Below are 18526 nucleotides of genomic sequence, written 5' to 3'. Positions count from 1 at the left end.
AGCCATCATTAACACCTAAACAGAAAAAAACAAGGTTACAATGGGCTAAGGAAAAGCAATCGTGGACTGTGGATGACTGGATGAAAGTCATATTCAGTGATGAATCGCGAATCTGCATTGGGCAAGGTGATGATGCTGGAACTTTTGTTTGGTGCCGTTCCAGTGAGATTTATAAAGATGGCTGCATGAAGAGAACATGCAAATTTCCACAGTCATTGATGATATGGGGCTGCATGTCAGGTAAAGGCACTGGGGAGATGGCTGTCATTACATCTTCAATAAATGCCCAAGTTTACATTGATATTTTGGACAGTTTTCTTATCCCATCAATTGAAAGGATGTTTGGGGATGATGACATCATTTTTCAAGATGATAATGCATCCTGCCATAGAGCAAAAACTGTGAAAACTTTCCTTGAAAGAAGACACATAAGGTCAATGTCATGGCCTGCAAATAGTCCGGATCTCAATCCAATTGAAAATCTTTGGTGGAAGTTGAATAAAATGGTCCATGACAGGGCTCCAACCTGCAAAGCTGATCTGGCAACAGCAATCAGAGAAAGTTGAAGCCAGGTTGATGAAGAGTACTGTTTGTCACTCATTAAGTCCATGCCTCAGACTGCAAGCTGTTATTAAAGCCAGTGATGTATTGGAGTGTTCTTTTGTGTGTTTGTTTTTCATGATTCCATAATTTTTTCCTCAGAATTGAGTGATTCCATATTTTTTTTCCCTCTGCTTGGTCTGAAAAAAAATACCCTTACTGAGTACCACATTTTTAATCTTGATTTATTTTAGTGTTTTTTAAAGCCCTAAAGTTGCCATTTGAAATGACTTTAGTTTTGTGCCATGTCTGTGATCTGCTTTTTTTCAACATTAAACAACTGAATGAAAATCCTCCGAGCCCGGTGATTCCATAATTTTTGCCAGGGGTTGTACATGCTACATCTAAAAACATGTGTCACAACTGCTGCACCCAGTGAATGAAGTAATACATCGTTGGAATCAGGATCTATTCTCTTACGTTATGCTGCTTTCATAAGAGATAGCAAAAATCTTGTGGCAAATTCCATTTAGGTTTTATTAGGCTGCAATTCACATCTCTACCACTGGGTGGCTACATATGGACACCTATTGCATAAACAACTCCCAGCAGAGTATGTCAATTTTTTTTTTTAAAAACTGCTCATCTTGCTCCAATCATCTTCGGATATGTTATCCTAAGAGAAAGATAAGGAAGGACACATCTAGGTGGACATTTCCAATAAGAGGATGCAGTGCTGGTATTATTGTAGTCCATACAGTTGATACCAAATATCTTTTATTCCTTCTCACTTTGAACCTCTTAGTGTTTTAGTACATAAATGTTCATCAGAGTCATATAAACTCCGACAATCTGTTATAATTTTTTTTTCCAAATTGATACACCCAGCCAGACCACATCAGAAGGTTAATCCGTTACAGCGGAGCATGCAATTCCATTGCGCATTACAATCCTCTACTTTATACGCCTTTTATTCTGCTTCTATTTTTGGTAAACCCACCTATGTTTCATTTTATCAAGTTAAATATGAACAGAAGGCTCAAATAATAATAATAATAATAAAAAAAATAATAATAAAAAAAAAAAAATACACAGCCCGTTCCCGTTAGTTTCACATAATGCGATGATTTGCCGGCTTATGTCATCGCTGTGTACAATCTGATCCTGCTTTCACCAATGTAAGATGACAAGTGCAATCCCATTATAGACATAACGCCACATGGAGGAGTCACACAGGGGCATTCCCAGAAATTGGACAATCTTCTGCATAACAGTTTCTCCTTCAGTTTAATAAGATTCTGCCCAGGGAAACAATATATCATCTTCATTCAAAAAAATACACATTCAAAAATAGATTTTGAACGCAACGGTAGGCATGATCCAGAAATTATAGCCAAAACATGAATTTCAAGTGCACTAGTTATGGGGAGAAAAGCAATTTTGAAACACTATAGGACTGTCAACCATTTTAAATAATGGAAGATATGGAGCAACATCATTATGGCCTGTCACTGAGGAAGAGAGAGGTGCCAAAACCCTTTAAAGAGGACAAAAACTTGTTCGTAAAACTGAGTTCAATACCTTACGCTGTTTTCCGTTTTGCGCTGCGTCGCTCCATTGCAGAGATATTCACATTTTTACATTTGAAGTGCAGTATGTGAAATCTCTGCTTTGTAGTCCAACTGGGCGTTTCTACAGAGTCTTCTCTGGGTGTGTGCAGCCGAGCTGTGATTGTCAGCTTCTGGAAGAGAAGGGTGAAAGTGCACGGCCCCAGAGAAGACTGTGAAGAAACGTTCAGTTGGACTGCAAGGTAGAGATTTCACATACTGGCCTCCAGAAGAAATAAATGTGAATATCTCTACAATGGAGTGACACTGAGCAAAAGGGAAAACAGCAGCAGAATCGGGGATTTTTACAATGTATTTAGCTTGATTTTTTTGAGAAACTGACAGGTCTTCTTTATATACAAAATCTGAACATCAACTACCATATGCCACCTATAGTGATAGCATCTTCTTATGTGGCACAGGAACAGTTGGGCACCCTCAGGCACCAGGGCCTAGGTACAACTGTATCCTAAGTATTCAAAATGATTATGTAAATTTTTAGATTTAGAGCATGCTAAGAAATGTAGCTTCTCTACATCTGGGAGATGATCCTATTAGTTGAAGCTATGATCTGGGTCTATCAACTTTCAACTTTTACATGTAGGCACCCCCACCGCTGATATTACTGCTGCAATGCTGTCCACATGTGAATAACGCCCCCTCTAAGCCTTCATAAATAAACTTTTTTCTGCCTCCATACTGTATGTGGAGTAATTATTCCCCTCTACACCTCCTTGGTCACACCTCATCTGGAATACTGTGTCCATTTCTGGGCACCACATTTTTAAAAAGACAGTGAAAAACTGGAGCAAGTTCAGAGAAGAGCTACCAGGCTGGTCTGTAAACTATGTCCTACGAGGAACGGTTAGAGGATTTGGGAATGTTTAGCTTGCAAAAGAGAAGACTGAGAGGAGACTTAATAGCTGTCTACAAATATCTGAAGGGCTGTCACAGTGTAGAGGGATCATTCTTATTCTCATTTGCACAAAGAAAGACGAGAAGCAATGGGATGAAACTGAAAGGGAGAAGATACAGATTAGATGTTAGAAAAAACAGTGAGGGTGATCAATGAGACGAACAGGCGGCCATGAGAGGTGGTGAGTTCTCCTTGAATGGAAGTCTTCAAACAGAGGCTGGACAGACATCTGTCTGAGATGGGTTAGTGAATCCTGCATTGAGCAGGGGGTTGGACACGAAGACCCTGGAGGTCCCCTCCAACTCAACCATTCTATGATTCAATGATTATAAATTCCTCCTTTATCAAAATAACAGAGTGACAACTCAAGCAGGATACCTTCAAGGCCAGCTGTAGTTTCTGTATGGGTGTTCCAGCAATTTTGATGCCAATAAAATACCAAAACCCTCAAGAAATACAAATGTAATACTAGAAAAAGAAGAAAAAAACAAAAAACAAAAAGGGCAATACATTTATCTGAGGTATTTATCTGGTACAGAAACATGGACTAATCTCTAATGAAGCCGATTCCTTACGTGTGAAATGATTGTGGGATTAGGCAGATTTCTAGCGTGTAGAAACATGTTTTATTAAACGGAGTAGGAGGGACGCAGTCATCTGAGCCGAGCTTTGGGGGCGCTTAAATTACTGTGCGAGATACAGCATAAAATAAAGAAATAAAAATATAATAACCTTTTAATAATTAGACTCTGGATACAATAATGATTCCTTCGGTTTCTTCGTGTCTATGCTAATTTTCGTAATGAGGCTCTATAGAAGCAAACGAAGCATGAAATAAAATGTGAATAGCGAGAAGTTAAAAGGAAACTTTATTGAAACCAAGAAATGTATAATTCTTTCTTCTTCTTGATAACTTCCTATTAGTGCAAAGAAGACTTTCTTAACAGGAGTTGTCTTAATCAAGAACTAAAACAGCAAAGATGTGAGATACAGGAAGTCTATAGTGCCCACGTGTCACGCGAAGTGTGAGAAAGAATAAATGCAACACAATGGAAGAGGGAAAGGGAGCCCAGACTCTAGGGAAAGGGGGGAAAGTGGAGACCTCCTAGGTTGATCTAGCGTCACCCTGTCTCCCCTAACGTCCCTGTATTGGCTCTCCACCAATAGCCGCACGCATGCCTCGCCCTGACTTTCCCTGGCATATGGCTAAGGCTAGGGATGGGAGGAGATGGGCACTAGTCGATCTTCACCAAACACTATAGACAACAATGAAGGACAAACAGGGGAAATTTCTTAGCTTTAGACGACTCCAGACAAATGCACAAAAGTCCTTAAGCTCCAGAGAGGACAAAGTACTGCTCTTGCTGAAGCCTTCACCAGAAGTATTGAATATCGCCGGCACCTCCCTCTAGAACACACCAGGTATTTATACACCCAGGCCAGGGAGTTAATTAGCGAGAGGAAGGTAGCTGCTGGGTCCTAGAGAAACCCTCTAAGAAGATGTCTGTAATGCCAAACGTAGAGATCTCCTGCAACCAACTGTAGGGCGACTGTCTGTCACTTCTGACACACCCGTGACACCACGTCATCAGCATCCACCACCTTCGCCCATCTTTGGGTGTCCATATACCCTGAATATCTGGAGACCAAGCAAGCTCGTTGGGCCCATAGCTGTCTATTTTGAACATTCAATTTCATTCTTCTATTGTATTTTATAAGTTGAGTTGAGTTGCGATCATATCAATCACTATATGAGCAATATGTTCCCTGAAACAATCACCGCACATTCGCAAGGTGCTGTTCTTTGCTTCTTTAGGGTACATATCATTCTATTGCAGGTATAACCATCTTCAATTTGGGATGCTCCATGATTGGGAGTGATGGGAAGACTGGCTACCTTTCTTTACTGAATACACAGAATTAATGGGATGAGCATTATCTCTAATGTGGAAACACTGCGCATGCGCTAAACATGTGAGGGCATACATCCTTCTGCCCTAGGAATGGCCAAGTTTCATTTGGGTGTGTTAGATGTTTGGCAGAGATGGGAAAATCACAATTTCTTGCGTTTTTCTCCCATAACTCATTTTTGCAACGTCTGTAGGCATGTACAGTGCTGGCCAAAAGTATTGGCACCCCTGTAATTCTGTCAGATAATACTCAGTTTCTTCCTGAAAATGATTGCAATCACAAATTCTTTGGTATTATTATCTTCATTTAATTTGCTTGCAAGGAAAAAACACAAAAGAGAATGAAGCAAAAATCAAATCATTGATCATTTCACACAAAACTCCAAAAAAGGGCCGGACAAAAGTATTAGCACCCTCAGCCTAATACTTGGTTGCACAACCTTTAGCCAAAATAACTGCGAACAACCGCTTCTGGTAACCATCAATGAGTTTCTTACAATGCTCTGCTGGAATTGTAGACCATTCTTCTTTGGCAAACTGCTCCAGGTCCCTGATATTTGAAGGGTGCCTTCTCCAAACTGCCATTTTGAGATCTCTCCACAGGTGTTCTATGGGATTCAGGTCTGGACTCATTGCTGGCCACCTTAGAAGTCTCCAGTGCTTTCTCTAAAACCATTTTATAGTGCTTTTGGAAGTGTGTTTTGGGTCATTGTCCTGCTGGAAGACCCATGACCTCTGAGGGAGGCCCAGCTTTCTCACACTGGACCCTACATTATGCTGCAAAATTTGTTGGTAGTCTTCAGACTTCATAATGCCATGCACACGGTCAAGCAGTCCAGTGCCAGAGGCAGCAAAGCAACCCCAAAACATCAGGGAACCTCCGCCATGTTTGACTGTAGGGACCGTGTTCTTTTCTTTGAATGCCTCTTTTTTTTTCCAGTACACTCTATGTTGATGCTTTTTCCCAAAAAGCTCGACTTTTGTCTCATCTGACCAGAGAACATTCTTCCAAAACGTTTTAGGCTTTCTCAGGTAAGTTTTGGCAAACTCCAGCCTGGCTTTTTTATGTCTCGGGGTAAGAAGTGGGGTCTTCCTGGATATCCTACCATACAGTCCCTTTTCATTCAGACGCCGATGGATAGTACGGGTTGACACTGTTGTACCCTCGGACTGCAGGGCAGCTTGAACTTGTTTGGATGTTAGTCAAGGTTCTTTAGCCATCATCCGCACAATCTAGCGTTGAAATCTCTCGTCAATTTTTCTTTTCCGTCCACATCTAGGGAGGTTAGCCACAGTGCCATGGGCTTTAAACTTCTTGATGACACTGCGCACGGAAGACACAGGAACATTCAGGTCTTTGGAGATGGACTTGTAGCCTTGAGATTGCTCATGCTTCCTCACAATTTGGTTTCTCAAGTCCTCAGACAGTTCTTTGGTCTTCTTTCTTTTCTCCATGCTCAATGTGGTGCACACAAGGACACAGGACAGAGGTTGAGTCAACTTTAATCCATGTTAATTGGCTGTAAGTGTGATTTAGTTATTGCCAACACCTGTTAGGTGCCACAGGTAAGTTACAGGTGCTGTTAATTACACGAATTAGAGAAGCATCACATGATTTTTTAAAGGGTGCCAATACTTTTGTCCACCCCCTTTTTTAGGCTTGGTGTGGAATTATATCCAATTTGGCTTTAGGACAATTCTTTTTGTGTTTTTTTCATTGAAGACAAATTAAATGAAGAGAATAATATCAAAGAATTTGTGATTGCAATCATTTTCAGGAAGAAACTGAGTATTATCTGACAGAATTGCAGGGGTGCCAATACTTTTGGCCAGCACTGTATATGCCATGGTGATGATTATCCATGAAAAAAAACTGAGTTACAGTCTGAAACGCATAGGAAAAGAAGTTTAATATTTGGATATATCTAAAAATGTCTATTGTTAACATTTGTTGGAATAAAGCTTACCATTTAACCTGGAATATGGCAGGAGGACTTTCTTTTTTTGGATCTTCGTTGTGCCACATCGGGCGGGAGAAGCTTTCTCTGTGCCGAGAATTTTGTAGTACTCTCAACAAGGGTGAGCTGGTTTCTCCTATGTCATTATATACCGTGGTTCACTTACTTTTGATTGGCTTTATGGGATTTTGATAGAACATGCGCTGGGTGGCATCTTATTTTAGCGTACATTTTGGTTTGATTCATATCCATACTCATTATGGTGGCCAGGGTAATAGGCAATTATGAGCTTTGATGTAACTTCGAAAGTGACTATATATGTTGTGGTTTGATACACATGGATACATAGGAACAAATCAACTTGTTCTTTATTTATTGATTTAGCGTTATTCTTGACACACACATATATAAATATACATGTGTGTGTACGCATTAAGCCATATATAAAGCTGCTTGGGACTCATTGTAAATCCAACCCCTGATGAAGCTGCACTAAGGGTCAGCGAAACGTGTGTATCTTTTCCAAGCATTTCCTTATATTCTTTGCACTTGTCAAGTGTTGAATTTATAGCCCACTTTTTTTATATATTATATATATATTTTTTTTTAATATAGGAGCATTGTTGGTTTTTACATTATTTTTTATTTATTATCCATTATTCAGACTATTATTGATATACAGTTATATGAAAAAGTTTGGGCACCCCTATTAATCTTAAGCTTAATGTTTTCTTAAAATTGGTGTTTTTGCAACAGATATTTCAGTTTGATATATGTAATAACTGTTGGACACAGTAATGTTTCTGCCTTGAAATGAGGTTTATTGTACTAACAGAAAATGTGCAATCTGCATTCAAAATTTGACAGGTGTATAAGTATGGGCACCTCACCAGAAAAGTGACATTAATAATTAGTAGATCCTCCTTTTGCAAAAATAACAGCCTCTAGTCGCTTCCTGTAGCTTTTAATGAGTTCCTGGATCCTGGATGAAGGTATTTTTGACCATTCCTCTTTACAAAACAATTCCAGTTCAGTTAAGTTTGATGGTCACCGAGCATGGACAGCCCTCTTCAAATGATCCCACAGATGTTCAATGATATTCAGGTCTGGGGACTGGGATGGCCATTCCAGAACATTGTAATTGTTCCTCTGCATGAATGCCTGAGTAGATTTGGAGCGGTGTTTTAGATCATTGTCTTGCTGAAAGATCCATCCCCTGCGTAACTTCAACTTTATCACTGATTCTTGAACATTATTGTCAAGAATCTGCTGATACTGAGTGGAATCCATGCGTCCCTCAACGTTAACAAGATTCCCGGTGCCGGCATTGGCCACACAGCCCCAAAGCATGATGGAACCTCCACCAAATTTTACTGTGGGTAGCAAGTGTTTTTCTTGGAATGCTGTGTTTTTTTGCCGCCATGCATAACGCCTTTTTGTATGACCAAACACCTCAATCTTGGTTTCATCAGTCCACAGGACCTTCTTCCAAAAAGAGATTGGCTTCTCCAAATGTGCTTTTGCATACCTCAGCCGACTCTGTTTGCGGCGTGCTTGCAGAAACGGCTTCTTTCGCATCACTCTCCCATACAGCTTCTCCTTGTGCAAAGTGCGTTGTATAGTTGACCGATGCACAGTGACACCATCTGCAGCAAGTTGATGCTGCAGCTCTCTGGAGGTGGTCTGAGGATTGTCCTTGACTGATCTCACCATTCTTCTTCTCTGCCTTTCTAATGTTTTTCTTGGCCTGCCACTTCTGGCCTTAACAAGAACTGTCCCTGTGTTCTTCCATTTCCTTACTATGTTCCTCACAGTGGAAACTGACAGGTTAAATCTCTGAGACAGCTTTTTGTATCCTTCCCCTGAACAACTATGTTGAATAATCTTTGTTTTCAGATCATTTGACAGTTGTTTTGAGGAGCCCATGATGCCACTCTTCAGAGGAGATTCAAACAGGAGAACAACTTGCAAGTGGCCACTTTAAGTAGCTTTTCTCATGATTGCATAACCTGGCTATGAAGTTCAAAGCTCAATGAGGTTACAAAACCAAAAAAAGTGCTTTAGTAAGTCAGTAAAAAGTAGATAGGAGTATTTAAAACAAGAAAATGATAAGGGTGCCCATACTTATGCACCTGTCAAATTTTGCTTGAATGCAGATTGCACATTTTCTATTAGTACAATAAACCTCATTTCAAGGCAGAAACATTACTGTGTCCAACAGTTATTACATATATCAAACTGAAATAGCTGTTGCAAAAACACCAATTTTAAGAAAACATTAAGCTTAAGATTAATAGGGGTGCCCAAACTTTTTCATATAACTGTATATATTTCTTCTGTTTTTGCTATTTTGCAGAGCAATAAACATGGTTGTATTTGAGGATTTTCACACTTATTTTATGGTCAGGATGTACAGGTTTCTTCCTTTTGACCAGACAGAGTTTTGATTCTTCTTACATATGTTTTTAAGGCCATGTTCATACGTAGTTACAATTTGCTGCGTTTAATAGTTTAAGCAAAATGGATGTGATTTCATGAAAACTCCTGCCCACTGTGCATTTAAAGATGCCGTTGTGGGGTTTTTGTTGTGTTTTTTTCTGTAGGCTTGTATAAGAACCTGAAAAAGGTGTGTAAGAAAATGCATCCAATTTTTTATGATTTGTTTTTAGGCCATGTTCACACAGCAGTATTTGGGTCAGCATTTTACATCAGTATTTGTAAGCCAAAACCAGGAGATGAACGATCAGAGGAAAATGATAATAGAAACATGTCACCACTTCTGCATTTATCACCTACTCCTGGTTTTGGCTTACAAATACTGATGTGAAATACTGACAAAATACTCAGTGTGAATGTGGCCTGAAGTGCAGAATCAAAATAAAAAAAAAACTATTTTTTTTTCCCCCCAAGAACGCATCAAATAATGGGGAAAATGCATCAATAAAACGAGATTGTTATTGAGTATTTTGGTGTGGACACCTGCATGCAGATAAAAAGCTTAATAAAAAAATGCAACAGCTAAGCCATGTGTGAACACAGTCTAAGTGTAAAAAAAAGTCTCACATACAAAAAAATCTGCAAAAACCCAGGATGTATAGTATAATGAAAAAAAAAATTACGATTTTTTTTTTCATTATATACCCTAGGTTTGTGCAGGAGGTAGGGAGTCATGGGTCAATTTTTGTCCAAAAATTATCCCATGGGTCACAAATTGTATCAGGTTGATCTACTCTGCTGTTGTGAGTCTTTTTTTTTTCTTTGAATAGCATTTTATATTTATATTGCATCACCAATGATGTATCTGCCTCAATCCATATGATAAGTCTATGATCGTTAGGATGGGGGCGACACCTAACAATCTAATGATAAAACAGTAGTGTGCATGTGGGACCACTGCTCTATTTACTTCGATGGAACTGACGGTTATAGCTGTTCCGCCAGTCCTATAAAAGGGAATAATTAAGCATTGGTCATGCCACTTTGGGGACTTGGGAACCCCCATTTTTGGACGCAATTGGATTCCGACCTCAAAGGTGATAAGTGGGACAAGCCCTTTTAGGTGAACCTTTCATAGTGAACTTTTCTTATCTACAGGTATAGCAGAACGAGCTGAGCTTGTTTCGCAGGGGTGGTGGAATCAGTAAAACATCTGATGAGTCCAGTAGGCGGTCTTTCTGGTCCACATCTGTCAATCACTGAGTAGGACCGCCTACTGGACTCCTATGAACATAGCAAGTAGGGATTTAAACCTTTAAATGACAAGTTATGGTAATTTTTTCCCCCACTAAACTATTAATCTCACTAAATAAAATACTGCCTGGCAAGAATAATCAAAGTGACAGGTTCCCTTTAAATACATAGTAGAGCGGAAGATAATAGCATTAATGCGAAATAAACATATGCTTTATAAATAAAATGCCCTGACATGTTTGTGAAGATTGCTAGTATATGCCTCTTAATTACAACTAATAATTAAGCAATAGTCGTAAACACAAATCTCAAGCTTAGACTGCGGCATTTTAATTGGGAAGGTGACATGAATGGGTTCGCGCGACAACTCTTTTACTGATCCTAATTTACTCTTCAAAGGTTGTATTATTACCTTTGTGTGCTCGCTGTCCATGCTGCTCCATTAGCAGACACAGAAAATGCATAAAACACTATGTATAATTACACCGCTCTCTTGGAGAATGGTAACATTCTCATTTTGATTCTATTTCTGGAGGCTTAAAAGAAAATAAAAAAATAAGCAAGTCAGCAAATCGAGCCCGATGTATTCAGCTCGGGGTTAGGCCGATGATATTACGAGAGACGATGTGACAATCAAATGCCTGTCACCAGTGAGACCGCCATGGCCGCCAATCTGGAAACAGTTCTGGTTATGAACGGTGCGGTTCTTATTTCTAGTCTTAAACCCATTAAACACAAAGCCAACTTTCATCTTAGCATTTTAATTTTTCCCTCCCATTCTTCCAAGAGTCATAGCTTTTCTTTATTTATCCATTGATGTCATTGTTAGAGGGCTTTTTTTTGCAGGATGAGTTGTAGTTTTGAATGACACTTCCATCAAATGCTGAAAAAATGGTAAAAAAAATTCCAAGTAGGGTGAAACGGCAAAAAAAAATGCAATTCTGCCATTGTTTTTTGGAGTTTTGTTTTTACTGAATTCATTGTGCGGTAAAAATGGCGAGGACACATGATTCTCCAGGTCAGTACGATTAAGACAATACCAAACTTGTATAGGTATTTTTATTACATTATTAGCTTAAAAAAATGCTGAAAAAAATTGTCTTTTTTCGCCCTTTTCTGAGACCTACTGGCAGTGTCAGCCTGAAGAACATTGGGCCCACCAGAGGATTTGATTCTTTCTCCCCCAATCAAGAGCCCCATAGCAGCTGCAAGGTTTGCGCTATGAACTTTCCTGAAGGAGAAGTCAGGGCCCACCGGAGGATTCTCCAGTTCTCTGTTGGGCCAGTCCAACCCTGCCTACTGGTCTCGGAAAATGGCGAAACAAGCCGCTTTTTTTTTCTTTTGTCGGAGCCTTTTTTTTTTGTTTTTATGAGCTTTAGTCATACCATTTAGGGGTACATACAATGTTTTGATCACTTTTTGATTTGTTTTGGGGGGGATGTTCAGCAACAACAACAACAAAAAAACAATTCTCAGCTCTCATTTTTTTTTATTTTCTCTATGGTTTATTAATTTTATATTTTCATAAAATTACAGAAACGACAATATCAAATATGCTTATTTTTTTTAACTTCCTTTTATTTTAATTTGGGGAAAGGGCTGGGGGGGGGAGGTAATATGAATTTTTATGTTTTCGTATGTTTTAATATATTTAAAACCATTTTTTTTACTTTATTTTTTATTTATAGTTCCCATAGGGGACATGAACCTGTAACCATTTGATTCTGTATACTGAAATAGCACAGCATCGCTGTATATAGTGAAAATAACACATTTCTATGAAGCAAAGCCCATGGCTGGACTCTATAGGAGTACCAACTCAGCAGTGACAGGGGCCTTTAGTAGCCGAGTAAATAGAAAAAATATGAAGTTGACAGCCAGATGAGATGTTTTCAGTTGAACCTTTTTTTTTTTCTAAACAATTTTTTGACCAAGCTACATTTTTGCTGTGTTTTTTTCATAGCTTTTCGAGCGTGGTTCGTCCCAGACGTGGAGATACCAAACCTGTACTTTAGGAAACATTTTTCTTTTATTTTTTTCATACTTTATTTTGAATTTTTGTCAGATTTTTTTAAAATAAATTAGTTTTACCTTTTTTTACTTAATCCTTATACGGAACATCAGCTTTTACTCACTGATCTAATATCTTGCAGTACTTCTGTACTGCAGGATCTTAGATCTGTCACTTTTACGCTGATACTTCGCCTTTTAGACTTTGCTTATTACCTGACCTTAAAGGGCCTCCGTAGATGCCAGGCTCGAAGGCCATTACTTGGCCTCGAGTTGCTAACGGCAGGGTGCCTCTAGGCTTAAATAGGGAGCCCCCACCCTCAACCATGTAGATACTGCTGTCACTTTTAACAGCGGTATCTAAGAGAATAACCGGCCGCGATTGGCACTGATATCGATCATAGCCATTACAAAAGTGTGCCAGCTATGATATTTAGCTGACACCCACTGATGATGGTGCCAGGTCTACTTGAGAGGCGGTGCCATCATTGTGCCCAGTATCGGACCGGCGTGTCAAAGGCCCACCAGTAACATTGATTCTTGGGGCCCACTGTCCAGCTACATGCAAAAATAACCTGACCCTAGTGCCCAACTTAACGTTTGCTTCTATGTAATATTAATTTGGCTAGCTTGTTTAATGAGTGATTAGATTATACCTTTTTCTGCAAATTGTGAATCAAGTGTAATAGCACTGCTCATTAACACTCCGTCACCGGGGCGGCCTACCGGAGAATTCTCCGATTAGCCTGTGGGTCAGTCCGAGCCTGATTGTGCCGTACATGTATGGCAGTTTGCGGGAAGTCACCTCCTGCTGCGCCGTACATGTATGACAAATGTCGAGAAGGTGTTAAAAAAAATCATCCTCTCCATATTCACCTACCACAAGCAATCCAGTAGCATCGGAAAGAGACGCCTCCACTCCAACACACTGTGATGCCATTAAGGGGCACCGGGGCGCTCTTCCTTCAGCCTGCTCTCTGCTGTCCTGAGGATATCTCAGGAACTCCGCTGCCTCAGGGACTGCATGCAGACCCCTCGTCTAGAAGATGATAAAGCCCCCCCAGATATTTTCTCTACTGCGTCTACTGCAGGCAAAATGCAGTATTACAGGGACACAGATGACTGGCGCCTACCAAGGTGGCTCTCTGTCTCGACTCACACGGCTTATTCACAGTAGTTAACATCGCGATGTACCTACTTAGCGAACACTTTAGACAAGGAAAGGAGTGGGGGCGGATGTGCCATAATGGACTATAACTTTAATTATTATGCAAAATCCATTGCAAAAAAAATAAAACAAAACCTATTGAGCTGAATGAACTATGAAAAACATAATGCACTGCCATACAATGAAGGAGAATTGAAGAGGAGAGGCAGATAATGCAGTGATATTCTGTGAAGTGGACGCGGCAGGCGGCCTTGTATCAGGCTGCTTTACATCTGAAGTGCATTCCGGAGCTGAGGACTCGTGACCTTGTCTTTATGTTCAGTTAGAGTAAAATGACATGCAAGAGAAAGTGATAAAACTTTATTAAAGAGCCCCAGCAGGATGCGTGCACAGACTCTCATTTAAAGGGATACTAATCCCAACCTCCATCTAAGACACTGGTTACATCAGAGTTCTGTTCCGAACGGGAATTTGTGCTTTTAATGTCAACCTCCCTGAAAGCAAAATGCAGAACTGATGGAGCCAAAAGCTTGGAAATCTAAGAGATCTGTTAGGATCTGTTGAGATCTTCCCTCATAATTGTCACAGGCATAATGTTAGTATGAACAGAGTCAGAAACTCTTACAAAATGGAACATTTGCCATAGATATGTATCTATGTTTGGAGAAAACAATTTTGCTTTTACTCCAAAGCATCTACAATAAAGATATCTGCATATAATCTTGCTTAAAAATCTTTGTTTTAGGCATACGGCTCTCATTCAGATGAAGAAATGTATTCTTCCGTATCTGTCCCCTTATCTCAAAATAAGCCATCGTTGCAAAAGCACGTACATAAAACGAAAAAACACAATTTTGTGATACTTTGTTGGGAGGTGTTTATGCTACATGTGTCTTTATGTGGCCACCCAGTGGTTGCAAGGTGTATTGAAACCTGTCTTGGGTTTTGCTAGCAAATTTATATCGTGAGAAATTGGAATCCTTAAAGGGATTGTCCAGGACTATTATATATTTTTCTTACTATGGGCCTAAAAACTAACAGGTAGTTGCTAAAAAAGGCAACTAGCTGCCTGATCTACCCGGTTCCGGGTCAGAGCGGTCAATGATCACTCCTGCCAGTGATTCAGCTGCTCCACGTTAACAGAGCAGCTCTTCTTCTTCCTGGCTGCTCTGTTGACGAGGCGTGACTGCAGACATCATGCTGATTAAAAGCCGGCGCCCCGCAGTGAGGCAGAGGGCAGCCGGCTGTCAATTAACGTGGCTATGGCCGTCACACCCCGTCAACGGAGCAGAGCGGAAGTCAAGCCGCTGACCTATCGATGTGACATTCGCGGACACTGCTGAATCGCCGGTAGGCACAGTCTGTGTCTGCTTTGTGCCAGCAAAGATTGGCACCGGGCACAACAGGCAGGTAGATAGCAACTACCTACCTGTTAGTTCTTAGGCCCATAGAAAAAAATTATATATATTATATATTTATAGTCCTGGCTAACCCATTTCACAATAATCATGGATAGTCAAGGGTGGACACAACGGTATACGTCCCCATGGTTATAGACACTAAAGAAACCTTATAGTCTGATCTTCCAGTCACGTGTTAATCCCTATAATCTATCCCTTCTTCTACTCTTATAGAGACCTAGAAATCTATTCTTCCTTATCTCTGCTTTTGGCTTGACATATCCTGAAATGACCAGTGTTACGCTGGTGGGAGGGAACCCACTGCGTCATGGACTGGGCTTACCCTGGAGGGGCGTAACTAACTGGTCCTTCACTAGAGCGGGTGATGGTGAGGTTAGGCTTGAGCTGCAGGTAGCCTCCAGGTACCACTCCAAGGCAGTCCTCGGTACTGCAGCAGCTGACCTCAGGGGTCAGGTACGCAGGTTTGGACTCGCAGTAGCAGGCAGGACAGGATCAGGATCACTGACAGAATGCATATTGGTGCTGATTCAGACGGGACAGGTTCAGGATCAGGTTTCAGGTTTGGACAGAGCGTTTCATTCAGACAGGATAGTTTTAAGAAGCAGGGTGTGCGTGCCCTAAGTGCGCTGCCAGGAGACCTGCACGACGTGCGTAGGCCCTGGAACCTGGAAACCAAAACAGGAGACGCAGTTGGACGGCTGTGGTGGTGAGTATCTCAGTGTCCCTGCCGGGAATAGCAAGAGGAGAGAGAGAGAAAACCACGCAGGGATGCCAAGGTTACAACCAGCTATGCAAACATAAAAAAACATGATTTTGTGATGCTTTGTTGGGAGATGTTCCTGCTATAGGTGTCTATGTGGCCACCCAGTGGTTGTAATATGTATTGCAGTCAGTCTTGAGTTTTTCTAGTAAATATGTATAGTGAAAAAATTGAAGTCCTTAACAAAATCATAGAACGCTAAGGGTGGACACAACGGTATATGTCCCCATGGTTGTAGACTCAAAACTAACCTTATAGTCTGATCTTGCAGTCATACACTCCCTGACAGAAGTTATGTCGCTTATCCATGTTATGTAAATAAAAGCTTATAACCTGACGTTAAATTCATCCATTGGTTTTATAAATTACTCTTTTGAAAGCTGAAACCCTCCCAAATTTGGTTTCGGTTAAGAAAATAAATTGGCATCAATGCTGAAATATTGATCATTTAATGAACACAGAATAGTCAGATTTTGGCAAGACAAAAGTTTTGTCGCCTGGTCATATAATGCACCCAATCCTAGTTTACATCCTCACCAGTGCTCAGTAAATGATCGATTAATTAGTGGGTGTGTATAAAAAGAAACCCAGCACCCCAGACCTTAACTTGAACTGCAACTTGAGCTCTGACAACATGCCAAAAATCCACCCTGCGACCTAAGCCTTGAATATCAAGAGGCTGAAGACCAGATCCACTGCAGAGGTGGCTGGCACCTTTAATGTGTCTCAGCGTCAAGTACAAAGAATTAAAAAAAAAAGATTTGAAGAGACTGGAGATGTGTTTGACAAGCCCAGGTCCGGAAGACCCCGCAAGACAACTGCTCAGGAGGAACGTTTGTTGGTTAGAAAATCCAAAGCAAGCTCCTCTTCCACTGCAGCAGAGCTCCAACAGGCCTGGTCACCTCAAGTCCCTGTGTCAACTAGAACAGTTTGTAGGATTCTGTCTCGAAATGGCCTCCATGGTCGAATCAGTGCCCAGAAGCCAGCACTAAACAAAAGGCAAATAAAAAACAGTGTGGCATTTGCAAAGTCCCACAGCCTGCTAAACAGATGGACGCTGGAAAAGTGGCAGAAGGTCGATTTCTCTGATGAATCTTCAGTAGAATTACACCACAGCCGCCGCAAATACTGCAGGAGACCTACTGGAGCCCCTATGGATCCAAAATACACCCAGAAAACAGTTACATTTGGTGGTGGAAAGATCATGGTCTGGGGTTACATTCAGTATGGGGGTGTGCGAAACATTTGCAAGGTGGAAGGCAATATCAATAGCCTAAAATATCAAGAAGTATTAGCTACCTCTTACATTACAAATCATAAAAGGGGTCAAATTCTGCAGCAGGATGGTGCTCCATCTCATACATCCATCTCTACAACAAAGTTCCTCCAAGCAAAAAAGATCAAGGTGCTCAAGGACTGGCCAGCCCAGTCACCAGACATGGACATCATTGAGCATGTTTGGGGTAGGATGAAAGAGGAAGCTTGGAAGACAAAACCAAAGAATCTAGATGACCTCTGGGAGGCATGTAAGACGGCATTCTCTGCTATTCCTGATGACTTCATTAATAAATTGTATGAATCATTGTTGAACCGCATGGATGCAGTCCTTCAAGCTCATGGAAGTCACACAAAATATTAAATATGACTCTAATAGCACCACAACTTCATTCACCAATGTTATGCAACATATATTTGTACTTTAAGATAATTATTTGTTTGAATATCACATTACTTTCTGTGAGCGACAAAACTTTTGTCTTGCCAAAATCTGACCATTCTGTGTTCATTAAATGATCAATATTTCAGCATTGATGCCAATTTATTTTCTTAACCGAAACCAAATTTGGGAGGGTTTCAGCTTTCAAAAGAGTAATTTATAAAACCAATGAATGAATTTAACGTCAGGTTATAAGCTTTTATTTCCATAACATGGATAAGCGACGTAACTTCTGTCAGGGAGTGTACATTAATCACTAAAATCTGCCTTCTACTCTGTTATAAAGGGGCGCAGGGGAGGCTGAGGGTCTAATTGTATGTGTGCTATGTGCCAATAAGCTATTTTTGCCTGGACGGGGTATTTACATCTCTGCCTATGTGTAGCTCTGATTTCAAGAAGGTTTTGTTTGTAGACTGTAATTGTAGAAACGCATAGATCTGCATAGGAGCTGTATACAAAAAAATGACAATATACTTTTAAAACAAGGCTATTGGCAAAGCTGCCTCATTTTTTTTTAGACACAAAATAATAAAAAAATTGCAAAAGTAAACATAACCCATAAGACAATTCCAGTACCAATGGTAACTTACTGGTCATCCTCATAGTGACCAAGCACCGGACATTGCTTCTTCACCTTTGTCATTTACGCACTAGAAAAAAGTAATGATGGAAAGCTGAGCGGGGACGGTAAGTGATGCGTGAAACCGCTAACTTCATTTAACACAAATAAAATAAGTTACGTTGGATCTCACCTTGACGCTGACCTTTCTGCTAATGAAAACATATGCATGTCTGTAAATTACGCACACCCCCGCTCCAGCACGCCACG

At 40.4% G+C, this 18526-nt stretch overlaps 1 protein-coding gene across 3 annotated transcripts in view; it reads right to left on the bottom strand.

Annotated features, from left to right (window-relative positions):
- KLHL29 (kelch like family member 29) overlaps positions 1-18526 on the bottom strand; it is a 1034900-nt gene that overhangs the window by 802105 nt on the left and 214269 nt on the right. The window lies entirely within an intron of this gene.

This window comes from Phyllobates terribilis, unplaced genomic scaffold (assembly GCF_046119375.1).
Source record: "Phyllobates terribilis strain yellow unplaced genomic scaffold, ASM4611937v1 Scaffold_3__8_contigs__length_932513732, whole genome shotgun sequence".
Taxonomy (NCBI): domain Eukaryota; kingdom Metazoa; phylum Chordata; class Amphibia; order Anura; family Dendrobatidae; genus Phyllobates; species Phyllobates terribilis.
The sequence above is the reverse complement of the archived record's forward strand: the minus strand, read 5'-3'. Positions and strand labels throughout refer to the sequence as shown.